The following is a 21,027-nucleotide window of genomic DNA, read 5'->3' on the forward strand; positions in this document are numbered from 1 at the left end:
TGAAAAGCACATAAAATAAAATAAAGATTGAAAGTTCCCCAAAATTGGGTGGAAGCTTCCAAACCGATGACAGAAACTTCACATGACCCCTCTAGGAGCACTTCACTCCTGTTAATGGGCCGACCTACCAAGGCGATTGTAGTGAGCGAGCGCTATCATACGGGTTGCTATAAACGGTATTTAACAATTGCAAAAATGCTAGCTCAAGTAAAGCATAACGATCCTCCTTGAGACAAAGTCCAAAAGTATCTTATGAATCATTTTCTGAGAAAGAGTAGAAATAAGTGCTTCTTAAGAGCTCCTTTCCCACCCATAGGGCGTGGGGTAGCGAGCAAACTCACATGTTGTTGTGCAAGAAGTCAAAATATGGCCACATGTACTGAGTTGAGCCAAAATTAGAAAGGTCCAAGTTGAACAATTTAACTCACCTCTACTTACTGCTGTGTCCCTCGGCGACAAAGGGGGGCATCCCCTTCATCCTCTCGTGCCAGAAGCGCCTACTAACGAAGGTCGGCATGATTTGAGTATGGTGGTGGAGGGGCAGTTCTCCGGCTGCTCTGCGGTCGGTAGCAGGCACACGTCTCGTGACTATGCGTTGAACGACGTGTTTGTGACCTCCTATGGGCGAACGACAACAGATGCAACATGCGGGGTCTGATCTGTGCCCGTCCAGGCCGGTGCATGATCTGGCCTTCGACTTGTAGGCGTGACCTTAGTGCTTAGATCTAAGTGAATAAGACATGGTGTACTATACACTACTCAAAGTGAATATTTGAAGTAAAGCCGCACCTACTATTTACCCTTTATATATACTAGATGTGTGAGTGGTGACATATGACCTATCCAAGCAAACAAATATGTGTTGTTTCATTTTTGTTCATCCAAACTTCATATCTTTAAGTGAGAAAAAACTTGTTGTAGTTTCTATTCTTATGTGGTCATGCTTTAGGGATGAGCGGCATTGGGAAAAACAGTTCAACTTAGCAAGCATTAGTCACAAGTCGATTATGTTTCTTTAGTTTGCTTTACACCTTGGTGCATGCTTGCACACATGGATCGGAGCCTCTAAGCTCTATAGAAATGGGGAATTCTGACTACTCCTCATGATTTATCATTAGTGTACCAGCCTATCGAGCAGTTGTCATCTATCTCACCCACCTAATTGTCAGAAGCTGGCACACAATAATAATACACCATGTACCGAGTTTTACGAATGTCAAAAGAATGGGATCCCATAAGAAAACAACATGTGCAGTCTATTACGAAAAAAAACTCAACCCATTAAAAGGAAAAGGTGAAGAATAGTACATATCAAACTCGCGATCAAAATGAGTAGATGGGAAACATGACTTGGCAAGGCCCACATCCCCTTGGTGTTGAAATGCCACAACCATCCTTGGTTGTCAAGGATTGCAAGAGTTCCACGAGAATCCTGAATTTCTTGAAAATGATTGCATGTCATACCATTTTTCCTCTGTACGCACACTAGAGATGTGAGTGGCGACATGACCAATGTAGCCAAGGAAAGAGACATGCACATTATTTCTGTAAGTGCATCTAGTGCCACCCCTAGTTGGTTTTGGAATATTGACGACAAAGTTGGTTGATGGACTAATGCGTTTGTGGGAATTGCAGGATAACGCAGGAAGTGTCCCTCATTGATTCGGTTTACCTACCGGAGATGACCCCTAAAAATGTATGAAGACAGTGAAGACAATGGTGGTGTGTGAAGATATTCACACTGAAGTCTATGACATGAGAAGACATTGAGTGAAGACTATGGAGCGTGAAGACTGTGTTGTTTCGTTGTTTTCTTTTCTTCTTTGTTGAGTCATAGGAACCACCGTACTGTTAAGTGGGGTCCAAGTGAACTAAGTCAGAGTGACTGAAGTGATGCTCAACCCAAATCCTATGTCTTCGAGCGAAGACAATGAGAGCAAATCTTATCCAGAGCTAGATGAGTCAGCTTTGCTTGTAGCCCAAGTAAAGTTGCCGTGTGTGTTTGAAATCTGACCATTGGAACACGTGTCAGTTCCTGAGTGACCCAGGGTCATTTCGGACATATCAGGCCGGGTTGCCTTGTGGCTATAAATAGCCCACCCCTACACCATAAATTGGTGGCTGCTCAGAGTTAGTTTACGGCTTTTGTCGTTTTGAGAGCAACCCACCTCGAAGCCTTTGAGAGAGAAATCCTTGCGAGGACAAAGCCCAAACACCCAGAGCCAAAGAGTGTTAGGCATCACTGAAGTCTTTCTGTCTGTGTGACCTGAAGACTTATTACACTTGAGGACTGTGTATCCTCCAGCCGATTAGGCATCGTGTTCTGAGCATCCAAGAGTCATTGTGGATTGCCGGTGAACAAAGTCTGTGAAGGTTCGGAAGTCTATCTTGAAGACTTACCAGAGTGATTGGGCGAGGACTGTGTGTCCTTAGCTCAACGGGAATAAGGTGAAGACGCGGTCTTCTGAGTTGAATCACATCCTCCCTAACCAGACGTACAGTTGTCACATCAACTGGAACTGGTCCAACAAATCCTGTGTCTTCAACAAGTGACTGGTTCTATCCCTTCCCTCCTTTACTTTGAGTTTGTCTTCGTGAAGTCATTGCTTATCTGTCTTATCTGTTTGACTTCAATGTTTGACTACTATTGTTGATTGGCTTCGTACTATCTTCCATCGTGATCCTTACTACCTAGCTGCTATTAGTCTTTGTACGTTCACATTATTGCATACTTGACTATGGCTTGCTTGTTGTAGTTTATCTTCCGCTGTATATCAATTAGGTCATTTCTATTGTTTGTCTTCGAAACTTCCACGTTTTGAAGACTTTGATAAAAATCGCCTATTCAGCCCCCCTCTAGTCGATAACTAGCACTTTCAATTGGTATCAGAGCAAGGTACTCCCTTGTTCTGTGTGATTCGGTTTAACCACCTGGAGTTAGCTATGTCGACTGCAGGGATAATCAAAGTCTCCGCTGCTTGCCCCGTGTTCGATGGAACTAAATATCCCTACTAGAAGAATAAGATGCGCATGCATCTTGAAGCCATTGATGTCGACCTCTGGTATGTCGTCAAGAACGGCGTTCCAAAAACTGGTGAAGGTGTCACCCCTGCTGATGTCAAGAAGTTCATTCAACTGGACTCGACTGCAAAGAACATCATTTGTGGTCATCTGACCAAAGGACAGTATGGCCATGTGAGTGCTCTGGAAACATCAAAGCTAGTCTGGGACTGGCTATCCAAGGTCAACGAAGGCGTCTCTACACAGAGAGACCAGAGGATCAGTGTTCTTCGCAATCTCTTCAATCGCTTCAAGAGAAACGATAATGAAAATGTACAGCTCACATTTGATTGCCTCACCGACATCACAAATGAGCTTCAGGCTCTCGTCGCCACTGAGATCACTAAGCATGAAATCGTCAAGACGCTGCTGAGATCTCTTGACAGCTCCTTTGACACCCTTGCCCTCATGATACAAGAACGTCCTGACTTCAAGACTCTCGATGCGATAGATATACTTGAGAGGCTCAACACACATGAGTTCCAGCTTTCTGAGAAAAGAGATATCTATGGCCCCAACTATGGCCAAACTTGTGCTTTGAAGGCAAAAGTTGTTTCCTCATCTGAAGAAGAAGAATCTGACTGCGGTTCTGATGATCCTGAATACATTGGAAGGGAACTTGCTATGCTTGTGAAGAAGTTCCAGAAATTCACCAAGAAGAAGGGCTTCAGAAAGTCTTCACAATCCAGTTCAAGAAATGATGATGCTTCCACTCAAGACAACAAGAAGAGAACACGTCACAAGTGTAAGAAGCCTGGGCACTACATCTCTGAGTGTCCTCAGTGGGACAACGAGAAGAAGAAGAAGAAGAGCAAGGAATATGACTCTGATGACAAGAAGAAGAAGAAATCATCAAAGTCTTCTTCCAAGTCCACATCAAAGTCTTCATCTCATAAGAAGAGCTCATCTGGCAAGGCTCGTGCTTTTGTTGACAAGGAAATGGATTCAGAGGAGGAGTCTGCTTCTAAGGAGGCAGAGGTGGAATCTGAAGCTGAGTCCGACTCTGGCGTTGCAAGTCTGGCTCTAGCCACAACCTACGTTGCCAAGTCCATCTTCAACACTGAAGACAATGACTCCCACACCAACGCTGATGATGACAAGGACGATCCTGCTCCCACCTACTGCTTCATGGCACGCGGTGCCAAGGTAAAATCACGCGATGCTTACTTTCAAACATCAAGTGAAGATGACTCTGATTGTGAATCTAAACCCAGCTACAAAACACTTGCTAAAATTGCTACTGAACAACAAAGGGCTATGGAACATACTCAAAAACTGTTAGACAAAAGCGATGACCTGTTGGACGCGGAAATGACACGTTCGCAGTCCTTAGTTGAAGACATAAAAAATCTTCATGCTAAGTATCAAGAACTTGAAAGTCTTCATGAGACGCTCTCAACCACTTATGAAAAGCTCTCCTATGATTATCTTCAAAGGAAGCAAGAGCTTGAGAAATTGAAAGCGACTCATGAAGATCTTCAAAAAGAGAATGAGTCATTTCGCGCTCAACAGATTAGTTCCGCTCAGGATGGATTGGAACCACCATGTTTAAAATGCATTGAGCGTGATAACGCTGCCTCTGTTGCTGAATGTTCCACTGCTGCTACTATTGCTCTGTCTTCAACTACTGATGTGGTAACTAACCCCTCTACTGAGGATACCACTACTATTGCTGATGAAAATGCTAGGTTGAAGACATTGCTTGAAACAGGGATGTACAAAAGTCTGAAAGGGCATCAGACACTTTGTGATGTCCTCAAAAAGCAGATTCTGAACCGAAACCTAGGAAAGAGGGTGTTTGGTTCGAGAGGAAAATGAATGCTGATGGTTCCTACTGGAAGCCTGAGCAGTATCCCAAAACCACATGGGTTGCTACAAAGGAACCTTTAGTGGATCCATCCACTTTATCTGGCTTTACCTGTGCTAATCCTATTATCATTGATGAATCCGTTGATGCAAACTATAAACTGTTCAAAAATCAGAATGGTGAAGTGTTTGCCAGGTATATTGGTAGTAACTGCAGGAATGGACCGCCAATGAAGAAGATCTGGGTTCCCAAAAGCTGTCTTGAGAATCTTCCTGTGAATGTTGTCATGACACCACTAGGGAAGAAGACAAACCCCAGACCAAAGGCGTCACATGGTCCAACAGCTTCATACGGAAACATGACTCACCTGAGTCACCCTAACGCCAATGTTTTGCAGGGAAATCATACTCAAACTTATGAATATGAGCGCGTGTCTTCAAACCGCTATGTTCATAGGACTAAGAACTTTTCTGCTTATTCATATGAGTATCATTCATCTCCTGCAAGGCTATTTGCTAGGGCTTCAAAGCCGAAATTCTCAGATGTTGCACTTAGATTCATTGCTTCTAAGCCACCCCTGAAGATGTGTGTGGTGAAGAAGAATTAACTCTCTTTTGCAGAATATGGTCTCCAGCCAGCAATCAAAGGCGTTTGATATTATTGCTGGGGACCTAAAACACTATAAGGGACGCATGATAAAATGATCATACTATGTATTCCACATATGAATCGCTTACCTGTCATACTATGTGCTAACTTTCATCTAAGCTGTGATAATCCAAGTGTGCGTCAAACGCTTATGCTTCACAACATACCTTGTGAAGCCTATCCTCCTAACTGCACTGTAGGGTATGACACCTCGTGCTTTAGAATGGATTATGGACAGCAGATGCACTAATCATATGACTGCTGATCGAAGTCTTCTCATGGACTCAACCTTACGTCCATTCGACAAGAGTCAAATAACATTTGCTGACACTGGTAAAGGCAAGGTATTGGGTCTAGGTAGAGTTGCAATCTCAAAGGATCAACACATGGATAAAGTGATGCTTGTTGAATCCCTTGGATTCAACTTAATGTCTGTCTCAATGCTTTGTGACTTAAACATGATTGTGATATTTGGAAAATATCATTGCCTTGTACTAATGGAATCTGACAAGTCTCTAGTCTTTGAAGGGTATAGGAAAGGTGATCTATACATGGTAGATTTCTCAGCAGGTCCACAGCTTGCCGTATGTCTTCTTGCAAAAGCTTCAGAATGCTGGCTCTGGCATCGAAGGCTGGGGCATGCTGGCATGAGGAACTTACACACTCTCGTCAAGAAGAAGCATGTCATAGGCATCAAAGGTGTCAAGTTCAAGAAATATCATTTGTGTGGTGCCTGCGAAGCTGGAAAGATGACGAGGGCCAATCACCCCTCGAAGACAATCATGACGACATCTCAACCCTTTGAGCTGTTGCACATGGACTTATTTGGCCCTACTCACTACTCTACCCTCACTACAACAGCGTGTCTCTATGGCTTCATCATTGTTGATGACTACTCAAGATATACATGGGTGCACATAATTCTCTACAAGACTGAAGTACAAGATGTCTTCAGACGATTCACCAATCGAGCAATGAACAACTATGGCGTCAAGATCAAGCATATCAGAAGTGATAATGGCACTGAATTCAAGAACACCGGGCTTGATCTTTATCTGGATACAATGGGAATCACTCATGAGTTTTCTGCTCCATACACACCTCAGCAAAATGACATTGTTGAGCGCAAGAACAGAACCCTCATTGAGATGGCTCGAACAATGCTCGACGAGTACAAGACACCAAGAAAGTTCTGGCCTGAAGCTATTGATACAACATGTCACATCATCAACCGTGTTTACATCCACAAGCTTCTGGGCAAAACATCCTATGAGCTCCTTACTGGCAAGAAGCCTCTACTTCAGAGTCTTTGGTGCTAGGTGCTGGATCAAGGATCCCCATCACAAGTCAAAATTTGAGCCTAAAGCACACGAAGGCTTCATGCTCGGTTATGGAAAGGATTCAAACTCTTACAAAGTCTTCAACCTCTTTCACTACAAAATCGTTAAAACTATGGACATGCGATTTGATGAAACCAATGGTTCACAACGAGAACTCCTGCCAAGCATATTAGATGAAGCTCCTTCCAGTGAATCTATCAAGCTAATGGGAACTGGTGAAATCATGCCCTCTGAAGCACAGCCTGAAGAGGAACTTATCATTTCTGCACCAAACCAACCTGAAGACAATGCTCAGACCGAAGACAATCCTCCCAATGATGACAATGATCAGCATGAGCAAGGGCTTCGTCCAGTTCATCCTCGTGTTGCAAATGAAGTACAAATTGAGAAGATAATTGATAGCATCAATGCACCTGGTCCGCTTACTCGCTCAAGAGCAACACAGTTAGCAAATTTCTGTGGGCATTTTTCATTTGTGTCAATATCTGAACCCAAGAAAGTTGCTGAAGCCTTTATGGAACCTGAATGGATTCAAGCCATGCAAGAAGAACTTCAACAGTTCAAGCTGAATAATGTTTGGGAACTTGTCAAGCGCCCTAACCCTCGCAAACATAACAGTATTGGCACTAAATGGATATATCGGAACAAACAAGATGAGCATGGTCAAGTCGTCAGAAACAAAGCACGTCTTGTGTCTCAAGGATATACTAAAGTTGAAGGAATCGACTTTGATGAAACATTTGCTCCGGTGGCTAGGCTTGAAGCTATTCGCATACTGCTAGCCTATGCTAATCACCACAACATCTTGCTATATCAAATGGATGTGAAAAGTGCTTTCGTCAATGGCAAGATTGAAGAAGAAGCGTATGTTGCTCAACCACCTGGCTTTGAAGATCCAAAACATCCTGATATGGTGTACAAACTAAACAAAGCACTGTATGGCCTCAAACAAGCTCCTCGCGCTTGGTATGATACAATCAAAGACTTCCTGAAGAGCAAAGGCTTCAAACCAGGATCCCTCGATCCCACACTCTTCACGAAGATATATGATGGTGAACTATTTGTGTGCCAAATATATGTGGATGACATTATCTTCGGCTGCACCAACCAGAAGTATAGTGATGAGTTTGGATACATGATGCAAGAGCAATATCAGATGTCCATGATGGGTGAGCTGAAGTTCTTCCTTGGTCTTCAAATTCGTCAGCAAAGAAATGGCATCTTCATATCTCAAGAAAAATATCTCAAAGACTGTCTAAAGAAGTTCGGCATGCAAGATTGCAAAGGTTACACGACGCCAATGCCAGCCAAACACCATCTTGGTCCCGACGACAATGGTAAAGAGTTCGATCAAAAGGTATACCGCTCCATGATTGGTTCCTTACTTTACCTATGTGCATCTAGGCCAGATATTATGCTTAGTGTTTGCATGTGTGCTCGATTCCAAGCGGCACCAAAGGAATCGCATCACTTAGCTGTGAAGCGAATTCTTAGATATTTGGCTTACACCCCAACACTCGGATTATGGTATCCAAAGGGCTCAAGATTTGATCTGGTTGGATTCTCGGATGCTGATTATGCTGGTGACAAGGTGGATCGCAAGTCTACATCTGGAACATGTCACTTTCTGGGACGATCACTTGTCTGTTGGTCTTCAAAGAAGCAAAACTGTGTATCACTCTCAACTGCTGAATCTGAATACATTGCTGCTGGACTTGTTGTGCTCAGCTTTTGTGGATGAAGCAAACTCTCAAGGACTATGGCATCAATCTGAAGCAAGTCCCTCTCTTCTGCGGCAACGAAAGCGCCATCAAGATTGCCAACAATCCAGTTCAGCACTCGAAGACAAAGCACATTGAAATTCGTCATCATTTTCTCAGAGATCATGTCATGAAGAAAGATTTTGACATCATTTACGTCAACACTGAAGAGCAACTAGCAGATATCTTCACAAAGCCCTTGGATGAGAAAAGGTTTTGCAAGTTACGGTGTGAGCTATATATCTTGGAATCCTCAAATGTCCTGTGATCAGGACACATCCTAACACTTATGCATGTTGATGACTTAGATGTGCAACACACGAAGTAATGTATATCTTCAATCAATGAAGACTTACATTCTGAGTGTGAATACATTAACGTGGAATTTGACTTCGGAGCGCCACGATAATTGTGCGCCGTGTCTGGGTCTAATACTTCCTATACGGTGGGTAATGCCACCACCAAATTTCTTGGTTTGAAGTGTTTCACTCACGGCGTTATTGTTGAATATCTTCGCATATTGATTTGTCTTCAACTTTCAACTTATCTTCATGATTTACTTCACTATGTTGAGTTGATTGCTTTCTCACACACACACACACACACACACACACATATATATCTACAGCATTCACTTATAGCTATGTCTTCATTGTTGAATCTTTTGAACCAAGTGAATGTGATCGGACTCTAATCTCTCTATGCTTACTATCTCAAACTCTATCTGTCCAAATCATATGCATTCTGTTGAAACTGTCGAATGTCTTCTCTGTATCCTTGTCAGCAGAAGACACAGAGACAAACATCAAGTCCTCTTTAAATGATTCATTTTTATTGTCGATATCCGGGGAAGCCGGAACAACCATCCGACAAACTTGGAGGGCGTGGGAACTTGGGACAACTCTGAGTATGTTGCATGCTTGCCACGTGTCCACACGGATGTGAACAGACAGGGGCACCTGCGTAATTGTGCTGTGGCGCACACCTACTTATAAATACGTGTCCCCTGCGGTCAAGAAAACCTTCTTCCACCTCTCCATCTCGTCAAAACCCTAGCGCCGCCGCTAGCTCTCGACGACGCCGGCGACGAAGCACTTAGCTGCCGCGACTTCTCCGACACCGTCCTCACGCCGGCCGCGGGCATCGTCCTCTCCGCCGCCGCCGTAGTGTCCTCCGTCACCAAGTTAGGGCACGGTGGATTGAACTGCTCGGTCTCCTATTCATCCCATCTAGTAGTTCATCGTGTGGTAAATATAACTCTATTTTTACCAGCTTTTTGATCCTCAATGATTCATCCAATTTACCAAAATTGGTTTCTGTCTATACAAAGTTAGATCTATTATGTCTGCATCTCATATGGCCTAGTATATTCACTTAAGCTTCACATCTAGTTAGATTCCTCACTTGTACTTATTCACGGATTCGTACAAATCTGGAACCGACTCTCAACATATAAGTGAATGTCTTCGCAACATGAGGTCAATGTCTTCAAACTGATTTATCTTCAAAATCTTCTGAGAATGCATATGACCTCTTCCCCTTCCCTCGCATCTCTAATGCTGTCACAGGTACATGTCCATGGGAGAATCCCTAGGTTCTCATAGTCTGCATTCGTTTGCAAAATTCTTACAGCAACACATTGAATCTCCCGAAGCCAGTTCCTGTCTGACCAGCAAGCGAAAGCCTTTGAAGCCTTTGAACATATTGAAACCATTCAGTTTGAAGTTCATGGCTACGGAGAAATCTGTCAGGAAGGGTGGCAGACAGCGTCGTGGGGGAACTTCAAAGGATCCGCCTGATGATCTTGCAGAAATCTGCAAAACAGATCCTGAAGAGGATTATAATCAGCGCAAGACTCGAATCCAATGGATTCGACGCTATTGGGCTGAACAATGGTTCAAGTACAAGTTCGTGACCCAGGAGTACGCTGAGAAGAATGCTATCAAGAGTCCTTGGGCTGATATTCTCTATCAAGGCCTTCCCCCCAAGAACAAAGCTGAAGCCATTGTGCAAGAATTCTATCCTTGCATGGTCCGTGGACCACAGCCTGAAGAAGCCGACCCATCATCATTGCTCTGGTGTCGTGATGAAAATATCTTCAAGCGCAACTTCCAGTATGCTAAGGCTTCAGCAAAGGAAAATAAGAAGTCATGGGGATTAGACTTCAATCCTGGTCCCTCTGCTCACCGTGATGATGGCACACGTGAAGCTGAAGAAAATAGAATCAGACCCTTTGCAAACCTTGATGGCCTCATCTCTTACATCTTGGTGCAAGGTGCCAAAGTGGATCATTCTGACAATGTTGCTGATTCTGATGAAGCCCCAGCTCCTCCTTCAAGGCCGCAGAAGCCAAAGAAGATTAAGGCTTCATCATCAGCTGCACCTCCAAAAGCTTCTCGTGTGAAGCCACTGGCCACTGCACCTCCTGAAGCCAGTGTGCAATCTGAAGATCTTTCACTCATCTCCAAGAAGACGGAGAAGAAAAAGAAAATCGTCAAGAGTACTGATCAGGCTTTGACTCCTGCTGCTATTCTGCGTGAAGAGCACATTGATCTGTCCAGCGATGACGACCTTGCAGATGATGCTCTTGAGCAACTGATCAAGAGCAAGGAAGATGCAGAGATCTTCAACAACTTGCCTCTCTTTGACGTGGCAATCATCCATAACTTCATTGATGAGTGGTTTGACACACCAAATCTCAGCTTTGATGATCTGCAATTTCCAATTGGCCTCAGCGTCGCCTTCAATGGCGCCATTGCTTCTGAGCTAGCTATTGCTCAGCGCATCGTCGAACTGAAGCACAAGATTGACTATGAAAAGGCTCAGTTCAAGAAGCATGTGGCCATGCTCAACGTGCAAGATGTCAAGAACTTCAAGATCATGCTGCACGAGCTCAAAGAAGCCTTTCACAAGAAGCGTGAAGAAGCTCGAGGCTCCAGAGAGCGCATGAAAAATTTGGCTGACAAGTGTGTGCTTGCCTACAATGAGGCTGAGAAGCGCAAGGCTCTTGGTCGTCCTGGCATCGACCCGGGATGGCTGCAAGGAAGAAGAAATCGACTGTCCAATCTGCACCTTCAAGGCCAGATGAACCTCATATTGTCTTCCCAAGCAGCATGACTGGCTCGAAACCAAAGGTCTCGTCAACTGCTTCAGAACAGAAGAAGACGAGGGCTGCAGAGGCTGAAGCCAGAAAAAGGAAAACATCAGAAGCCTCTGATGCTGCTCCCTCCAAGAAGAAGCGCAAGACCAAGAAGAATCGGGCTGCTCCCACAGAGCCCCTTGTTGTTGAACCCATCTCAGTGGTTCGTCCTGCATCTGCAACCCAAGAACTTCGAATGACTGTTCATGAGCCTGCTTCCACAGAGGCTCCTGGAGCTGAAGAGATTCCAACAGTTGATCCCATCACTGCTGAAGACATTGGTCATCATGACAATGTTGAAGATGATAAAGTTCTTCCTCAAATTGAATACAATGTGGTATCATCGCCTGTTCGAACGAACAGCGAAATCACCAGCATTGGTGCCCTCTGACGCCAATTGCTCAGGATGCTTCATGGGTTGATCGCCCGCAAGAACAAGACTCCCCCAATACTCCCCAACAACAACCAGCCACACCATCCGTGCAAGTTGAAGAGGATGAGGACCTGCCCACTCCATCTCCAAAGGCGTCGCATGTACTACAAAGGCTTCGCAAAGTACCAAGGCCTCAAGTCCCTCTTCCGAGTGTTCCAGAAGGAGAAGTGCACCATCAACCTGTTGCACGTCAAGTGTTTTCAGAAGCCACTCCTGCTGTGAATGTCTCCGAGTCTGAAGCACCAGCTGCTGAAGACAATCCGGCTGCATCAGACGATGACGAACGTCAAGAAGAACGTCTCTCTACTCCCCCCATTCCTGAAGAAGCTGTTCATGAAGTGAACATGTCTGTGCCTAACCCTCCAGCTCAGCAAGTGGAGGTTGAAAACCTTGAGGCTGCCACCACCAACACCAATGAAGCCGATGACATAGTCATGGCTGAAGCTAATCATAGTAAGATGGCCTGTTCTGGTCCCTCCGCCTATTGTCTCTGGTCCTCAATTTGACTATCACATTGAGCATAGGCCTCAGGTCCAGAAGCCAAAGCCAAGACTGCCAAGGTTTCCAGGTACTGCCACATCTGTCGGGTCCTTCAATGAAAATGGCTTCAAAAGCCACAACACATTCTTTGACAGCTCAAAGAACCCCTACACGAAGCCAAGAATATCATCAGATTGGTTCTGGAGTCATCAGCAGCTAAGCTATTACTCCTGTGTTCTGTATGATCAAGGGCGCATTTTCCCTCATATGCGCATCGACACTGAAGCCATTGTAGGACTGCCATGCTTAGAAGAAGCACTTGACTGCTTTCGTGATGCTGGTCTGCTCAGCTTTGTCACAGACAAAGAACATTGGAATGAAGAGCTATTGCTTCAATTCTATGCTACGCTCCACATTCGCGGTTATAACAGAGATACGAAGACATGGGTTCTCGAGTGGATGACAGGAAATGTTCATCATGAAGCCAAAGCTCTTGACATCATTGAGCTTACAGGCCTATCCTCTCCCGGAGAGCTATATGAACCTGGTTGTCAAAACCACCGCAATGCACTAGAGAGCATCTTCCATAAGCCTGAACCCAATATGAGCTAGATGTTGAGCATGATGAAGCCTTTGCCACGTGATGCTGAATATCCAAAGGAGTTCTTTGTTGATGACCTTGAGTATCTGCCGCGCACTATATATCATATCATCAGGCGGACTCTATGGCCGATCAAAGGACATTCATCAGCTGCAAAACTTGAAGGAGCCATGAAGACATTGGTCTTTTACATCCTCAATGGCATCAGCTTCAATGCACAAGATTTCTTCATCAGGCAACTGGCTGCATCTGGATCTGACCTTTTTAGACTGAAGTTCTATGCTCCATGGGTCATGCGCCTCATCAAGCAACACTCTGCTGTCAACTATCAACCATCTGCTCGCAATCATGTGATCTTCCTACCAGAGGTTGATATGTCAGTTGAAGCCATATACCTTGAACCTGCCAAGAAGCCTCTTTGTCTTCAAAATGCTGAACATCAAAGCTTCACTCAGCCTATGGAAGGAGTCCAAGCTGTCACGCGTGTCTATCCGATGGCTGGAAATACTCGTCTGCCTCATCGTGCGCCAACTGAAGCTACTGAGAGCACCATTGCTCAAAGGCCTCGGAAGCGCTCTTGGGTCCTCAATGACTGAGAACTTCTGGTGGCCCTGCATCAGAAGCAAGATAAGCATCATTTTTGGCTCAAGCGTCAGATGCAAAGCCTCTTGGTGGATGTAAATCGCATTCGAAACCTTGCCACCAAGAATGCATTTGTCACTCATGAAACTTGTCGGCGATCATGGAAGAGTTTGATCCTACTTAGTGCTGAAGTTGATCTTCAAGACGATGGCTTCACTGAAAGATTCAAGTTTGACTCCACTCCTCCACGGAATGCTGTCCTACGAAGAACTCCATCTCTTGAAGACTCTGACTATTCTTCCTCCGCGGCAACAATAAATGCAAATGTGATCGATGATGAAGACGATGCTACTTCACCGCCCCCTACTTCTGCATGCATCGACACTGCACCAAGCTCGTCTGCACCGCCAACCAACAACGACAACCCTGCTGCTTCACCTACTCCTCAAGAAGACGAGTAGGTGCTCTATGTCTTCAAACCTTTTTGGTCATTACTGACAAAAGGGGGAGAAGCATATGAGTTGATAGTCTTCAAGCGGGTTCATAAGGGCGGTTGCTTTATATTTTTGCCTAGTGCTTACAACTCTTGCTTTTGATACACTTCGCTCTTTGAGTTGTAACACTTAAACTTAATGGTCGTCTGCTACTTATTTGCGTTTCCACGTGCGATGATAACTTTCACACTTAGATAGTTCTGCAGACGTCCATTTTTCATTATGCATGTCATTCTCTTAGCTATATCATTTCATGCATGATGAATTATATTCATAAGTTGAAGAGGATCTCCACAAGTACAACCTTCCATGTGCATTTGCATTCCAAAAGCAAATTATTTATATGCACATCTTCAGGGGGAGCCCTTGCCACTTATGAAGACAATACGCTATCCTTTACAATTTCACATACTTCTTTCCTGTTGAAAACTTCAACCAGTTTGTCATCAATCACCAAAAAGGGGGAGATTGTAAGTGCATCTAGTGCCACCCCTAGTTGGTTTTGGAGTATTGACGACAAAGTTGGTTGAGGGACTAATGTGTTTGTGAGAATTGTAGGATAACGGAGGAAGTGTCCCTCATTGATTCGGTTTACCTACCGGAGATGACCCCTAAAAATGTATGAAGACATTGAAGACAATGGTGGTGTGTGAAGATATTCACACTGAAGTCTATGACATGAGAAGAGATTGAGTGAAGACTATGGAGCGCGAAGACTGTGTTGTTTCGTTGTTTCCTTTTCTTCTTTGTTGAGTCATAGGAACCACCGTGCTGTTAAGTGGGGTCCAAGTGAACTAAGTCAGAGTGACTGAAGTGATGCTCAACCCAAATCCTATGTCTTCGAGCGAAGACAATGAGAGCAAATCTTATCCAGAGCTGGATGAGTTAGCTTTGCTTGTAGCCCAAGTAAAGTTGTCGTGTGTGTTTGAAATCTGATCGTTGGAACACGTGTCAGTTCCTGAGTGACCCAGGGTCATTTTGGACATATCAGGTCAGGTTGCCTTGTGGCTATAAATAGCCCACCCCCTACACCATAAATTGGTGGCTGCTCAGAGTTAGTTTACGACTTTTGTCGTTTTGAGAGCAACCCACCTCGAAGCCTTTGAGAGAGAAATCCTTGCGAGGACAAAGCCCAAACACCCAGAGCCAAAGAGTGTTAGGCATCACTGAAGTCTTTCTGTCTGTGTGACCTGAAGACTTATTACACTTGAGGACTGTGTATCCTCCAGCTGGTTAGGCGTCGCATTCTGAGCATCCAAGAGTCATTGTGGATTGCCGGTGAACAAAGTCTGTGAAGGTTCGGAAGTCTACCTTGAAGACTTACCAGAGTGATTGGGCAAGGACTATGTGTCCTTAGCTCAAGGGGAATAAGGTGAAGACACGGTCTTCTGAGTTGAATCTCAGCCTCTCTAACCAGACATACAGTTGTCACAGCAACTGGAACTGGTCCAACAAATCCTGTGTCTTCAACAAGTGACTGGTTCTATCCCTTCCCTCCTTTACTTTGAGTTTGTCTTCGTGAAGTCATTGCTTATCTGTCTTATCTGTTTGACTTCAATGTTTGACTACTATTGTTGATTGGCTTCGTACTATCTTCCATCCTGATCCTTACTACCTAGCTGCTATTAGTCTTTGTACATTCACATTATTGCATACTTGACTATGGCTTGCTTGTTGTAGTTTATCTTCCGCTGCATATCAATTAGGTCATTTCTATTGTTTGTCTTTGAAACTTCCACGTTTTGAAGACTTTGATAAAAATCGCCTATTCACCCCCCTCTAGTCGATAACTAGCACTTTCAATTTCTTTGGTTGTCCACGCATGCTTTGTATCTTTAGGTGAGAATCACAATTGTTATTCTGACGTGATCATATTTTGGGGTTATGACATTAGGAAAAATAGTCCAATTGCAAGAGGATCACACATTGTGCAACTCGATTATGTTTCCATGATTTGCTTCAGTCCTTGATGGATCCTTGGACTAATCCTACAACCTCTAAGTTCCCTAAAAATGGGGGATTGTGGTCGATCCTCATATTCTTTCAGTTGATGTTGACGCCTATCATTGAGTGATTGTTGTCTGTCTGCCTACAAAACCATGAGAAGCGAACATGCAATAGTAATATGTCTAAGGGCCTCTTTGGTATGCACTATTGGTAGTAATACGGTTGCATAATAAAAGAGATGACGGGCCATTATGAAGGAAATTTGCCCTAGGCAATAATAAAGTTATTATTTATTTCCTTAATTCATGATAAATGTTTATTATTCATGCTAGAATTGTATTAACCGGAAACTTAGTACATGTGTGAATACATAGACAAAACATATAGTCCCTAGTATGCCTCTACTTGACTAGCTCGTTAATCAAAGATGGTTATGTTTCCTAACCATAGACATGTGTTGTCATTTGACGAATGGGATCACAACATTAGGAGAATGATGTGATGGACATGACCCATCCGTTAGCTTAGCATTATGATCATGTCAGTTTTATTGCTACTGCTTTCTTCATGACTTATAAAAGTTCCTCAGACTATGAGATTATGCAACTCCCAAATACCAGAGGAACACTTTGTGTGCCACCAAACGTCACAATGTAAATGGGTGATTATAAAGGTGCTCTACAGGTTTCTCCGAAGGTGTTTGTTGGGTTGTGATATGTCTCCATCGTATCTACTTTTTCAAACACTTTTGCCCTTGTTGTGGACTCTAACTTGCATGATTTGAATGGAACCCGGATTGACGTTGTTTTCAGTAGAACTGCCATGGTGTTATTTTTGTGTAGAAATAAAAGTTCTCAGAATGACCTGAAAATCCACGGAGCAACTTTTTGGATTTAATAAAAAATATTGATGAAAGAATCAACGTCAGGGGGCCCACACCCTATCCACGATGGTGGAGGGCGCGCCCCCTGCCTCGTGGGCCCCCTGAAGCTCCACCGACCTCAACTCCAACTCCATATATTCACGTTCGGGGAGAAAAAAAATCAGAGAGAAGGATTCATCGCGTTTTACGATACGGAGCCGCCGCCAAGCCCTAATCTCTCTCGAGAGGGCCGATCTGCAGTCCGTTCGGGGCCCCGTAGAGGGGAATCCATCGCTGTCATCATCATCAACCATCCTCCATCACCAATTTCATGATGCTCACCGCCGTCCGTGAGTAATTCCATCGTAGGCTTGCTGGACGGTGATGGGTTGGATGAGATTTACCATGTAATCGAGTTAGTTTTGTTAGGGTTTGATCCCTAATATCCACTATGTTTTGAGATTGATGTTGCTATGAATTTGCTATGGTTAATGCTTGTCACTAGGGCCCGAGTGCCATGATTTCAGATCTTAACCTATTATGTTTTCATGAATATATGTGACTTGTTGATCCTATCTTACAAGTCTATAGTCACCTATTATGTGTTATGATCCGTTAACCCTGAAGTGACAATAATCGGGATACTTACCGGTGATGACCGTAGTTTGAGGAGTTCATGTATTCACTAAGTGTTAATGCTTTGGTCCGGTACTCTATTAAAAGGAGGCCTTAATATCCCTTAGTTTCCAATAGGACTGTAACACCCATGATGCGGCTATATCTCCCACGTGTCGAAGCACGACTTAGAGGCATAACCGCATGGTGGTTTTGTCGCAAGAAGGGTCATCTTCACACAGTCCCATGTAATGAACAAGAATGGGATAAAGAGAGTTGGCTTACAATCGCCACTTCACATAATACATAATTAAGATCATACATCATTCAAATACACTCATAGACAGGCTACGGTCAAGTTCAAATGAAAAGAAGACAACCCCAAATGCTAGATCCCTGATCGCCCCGACTGGGCACCTCTACTGATCATCTGGAAACGATACATAGTAACGACCAAGGGCCTCATCAAATTCCCACTTCAGCTTAGTTGCGCCATCTGCGCCAGTATCCTCGGCACCTGCATCTGTTTTGGTAGAATCTGTGAGTCACGAGGACTCAGCAATCTCACACCCGCGAGATCAAGACTATTTAAGCTCATAGGTATGTAAGGGGTAATATGGTGGAGCTGCAGCAACACTAAGCGTATATGGTGGTTAACATACGCAAGCGAGAGCGATAAGAGAAGCAACGCATCGGTTGAGAAACTAGAAGTGATCAAGAAGTGATCCTGAAACTACTTACGTCAAGCATAACACAAACCGTGTTCACTTCCCGGACTCCGCCGAGAAGAGACCATCACGGCTACACACACGGTTGATGCATTTTAAAGAGGTCAAGTGTCAAGTTATCTACAACCGGACATTAACAAATTCCCATCTGCCTCATAACCGCGGGCACGGCTTTCGAAAGATTATATACCCTGTAGGGGTGTCCCAACTCAGCCCATCACAAGCTCTCACGGTCAACGAAGGATAAACCTTCTCCCAAGAAGACCCGATCAGTCTCAGAATCTTGGTTCGCAAAACATTTCGACAATGGTAAAACAAGACCAGCAGAGCGGCCCGATGTGCCGACAAATCCCGATAGGAGCTGCACATATCTCGTTCTCAGGGCACACCGGATGAGCCAGACGTCGGGTTGGCATAGACCCTGGTTGCCCAAGGGGCGCCAGACATCGCTCAGGTTGGACCAACAGTTGAAGGAGCACTGGCCCGGGGGGGGGGGGGAAATAAAGATGACCCTTGGGCTCGCAAAAACCCAAGGGAAAAAGGGCTTAGGTGGCAAATGGTAAAACCAAGTTTGGGCCTTGCTGGAGGAGTTTTATTCAAAGCGAACTGTTAAGGGGGTCCCATAAATCACCCAACCGTGTAAGGAACGCAAAATAAAGGAACATAACACCGGTATGACGGAAACTAGGGCGGCAAGAGTGGAACAAGTCACCAGGCATAAGGCCGAGCCTTCCACCCTTTAAAAAGTATATAAGGTGCATTAATTTAAACATGAGATATTGTGATATCCCAAAATATCCGTGTTCCGACCAGGAACAAACTTCATCTTCACCTGCAACTAACAACGCTATAAGAGTGGCTGAGCAAAAGCGGTGACATAGCCAAACAATGGTTTCTAGGACAGGTTGGTTAGAGGGTTGACATGGCAACAGGGAGGCATGGTAAACAAGGCAGAAGAGCTAACATAGCGATAGAGCGAGTACTAGCAAGCAAAAATAGAAGTGATCGAAGGTATGGTCATCTTGCCTGCAAGGTTCTCAGAGTTGTCGAAGGCTGGATCCTCGTTAGCGTACTCAACAGGTTCCTCGTGCACGTACTCGTCTCCCGGCTCTACCCAAAGCAAGAACACAAGCAAGGAACCACGATAAATCACGGTGCAATGCACAAACAACATGATGCAATACATGTCATGATATGCGAGATGTGGTATGCAATGCATATGCATGCTTCGGAAGGAAATATGATAAACAAGGCATCAACTTGGCAAACCAAGTATGCCGCTGGAAAGATGAGATGATTTCGGTTGAAATTGATATAAAGATCACCGGATTCGGATGCATGGTTTGCAAATGACAAGCAAGACAAGAATGACACAAAGCTGCGGTTAACAGCATGATGCTACTTAGCATGCAAAAATAAACTATGCTACATCACCCCAACATAAAAACAAAACATATGGCAATGATCTACAGGAGATGCTTTACAAAATAGGAACACTGAGCTACGGCTAAATCACATCATAACAGGTTCAAACAAGCATGGAGAAAGTGCAAAAAATATCAGGTTGGACATGTCATAAACAACATCACGAAGCAATGTTCAGAGCAGGTTATCAATATGCTACAGGAACTCATAGTAGCAAAGCAAGGCATGGCATGAATCTACTCAAAGCATAGATCAAAAGTCCCTTACTGACCATAAGCCAAAAAGGATCAGAAAATATGATGGCACCCACGTAAACATAGCAAGTTTCGTTAACAGATTCAGCAAAACAGAGCATGGCATTGGCATAATTACGAAGGCACCTTCGTGAGCTCGATGCACTCACTACAGAGCACTTCATGATAAATTAAGTATACATCCATCAAGAAGACATGTCATAGAAGCTATACATGGCAAGAAACAATATCATAGCATATCCGGACCAACTACAACAACCTTGGCCAAATTGAATAACATGTAAACAATCTGCCAGGAAACATTTTGAAGCAAAAGTAGAGCACGAAAATGACATGCTAGTCTACTCCATAATTGCAACCAGGACCATGGATGGATATAGCATAACCATGTTTTCAAAACACCCTTACTGAAGTATCTCAAATTATGCATGGATCTCTCTGTAGCAACAAGTTTACATGGCATCAAAATTATAGCCGAACAGGGACTAAAATCAGCATTATCACTAAGCCTAGTTTGCATGCTTGTGCTAGTCACCACATTGATCACAAAAATACATGGTAAGCACCTCTGTAAAAAAACATAGCCTAGTTCAGAATACATTTAGGGACCAAGTTCATAGGATGCACACATTAATCATGGCAAAAATGACAAAAGAGCTCGTGCTGACAAGAATCTGAAACTAACATTACGAAGCCCTCTTCCAACAGCAATTCGGGCATCAAGATGAGCTCAAATGTAAATGATGCAATGGAATGAAATGATGTACTCTTCGAGGCTAACAAACCGGTATGCTACACGCCCAAAATGGACCCACGGGTGCGAAGATGTGATGCGATGAAGATGCAACAATT

The sequence above is a fragment of the Triticum dicoccoides genome, chromosome 1B (assembly GCF_002162155.2).
Source record: "Triticum dicoccoides isolate Atlit2015 ecotype Zavitan chromosome 1B, WEW_v2.0, whole genome shotgun sequence".
NCBI classification, from domain to species: domain Eukaryota; kingdom Viridiplantae; phylum Streptophyta; class Magnoliopsida; order Poales; family Poaceae; genus Triticum; species Triticum dicoccoides.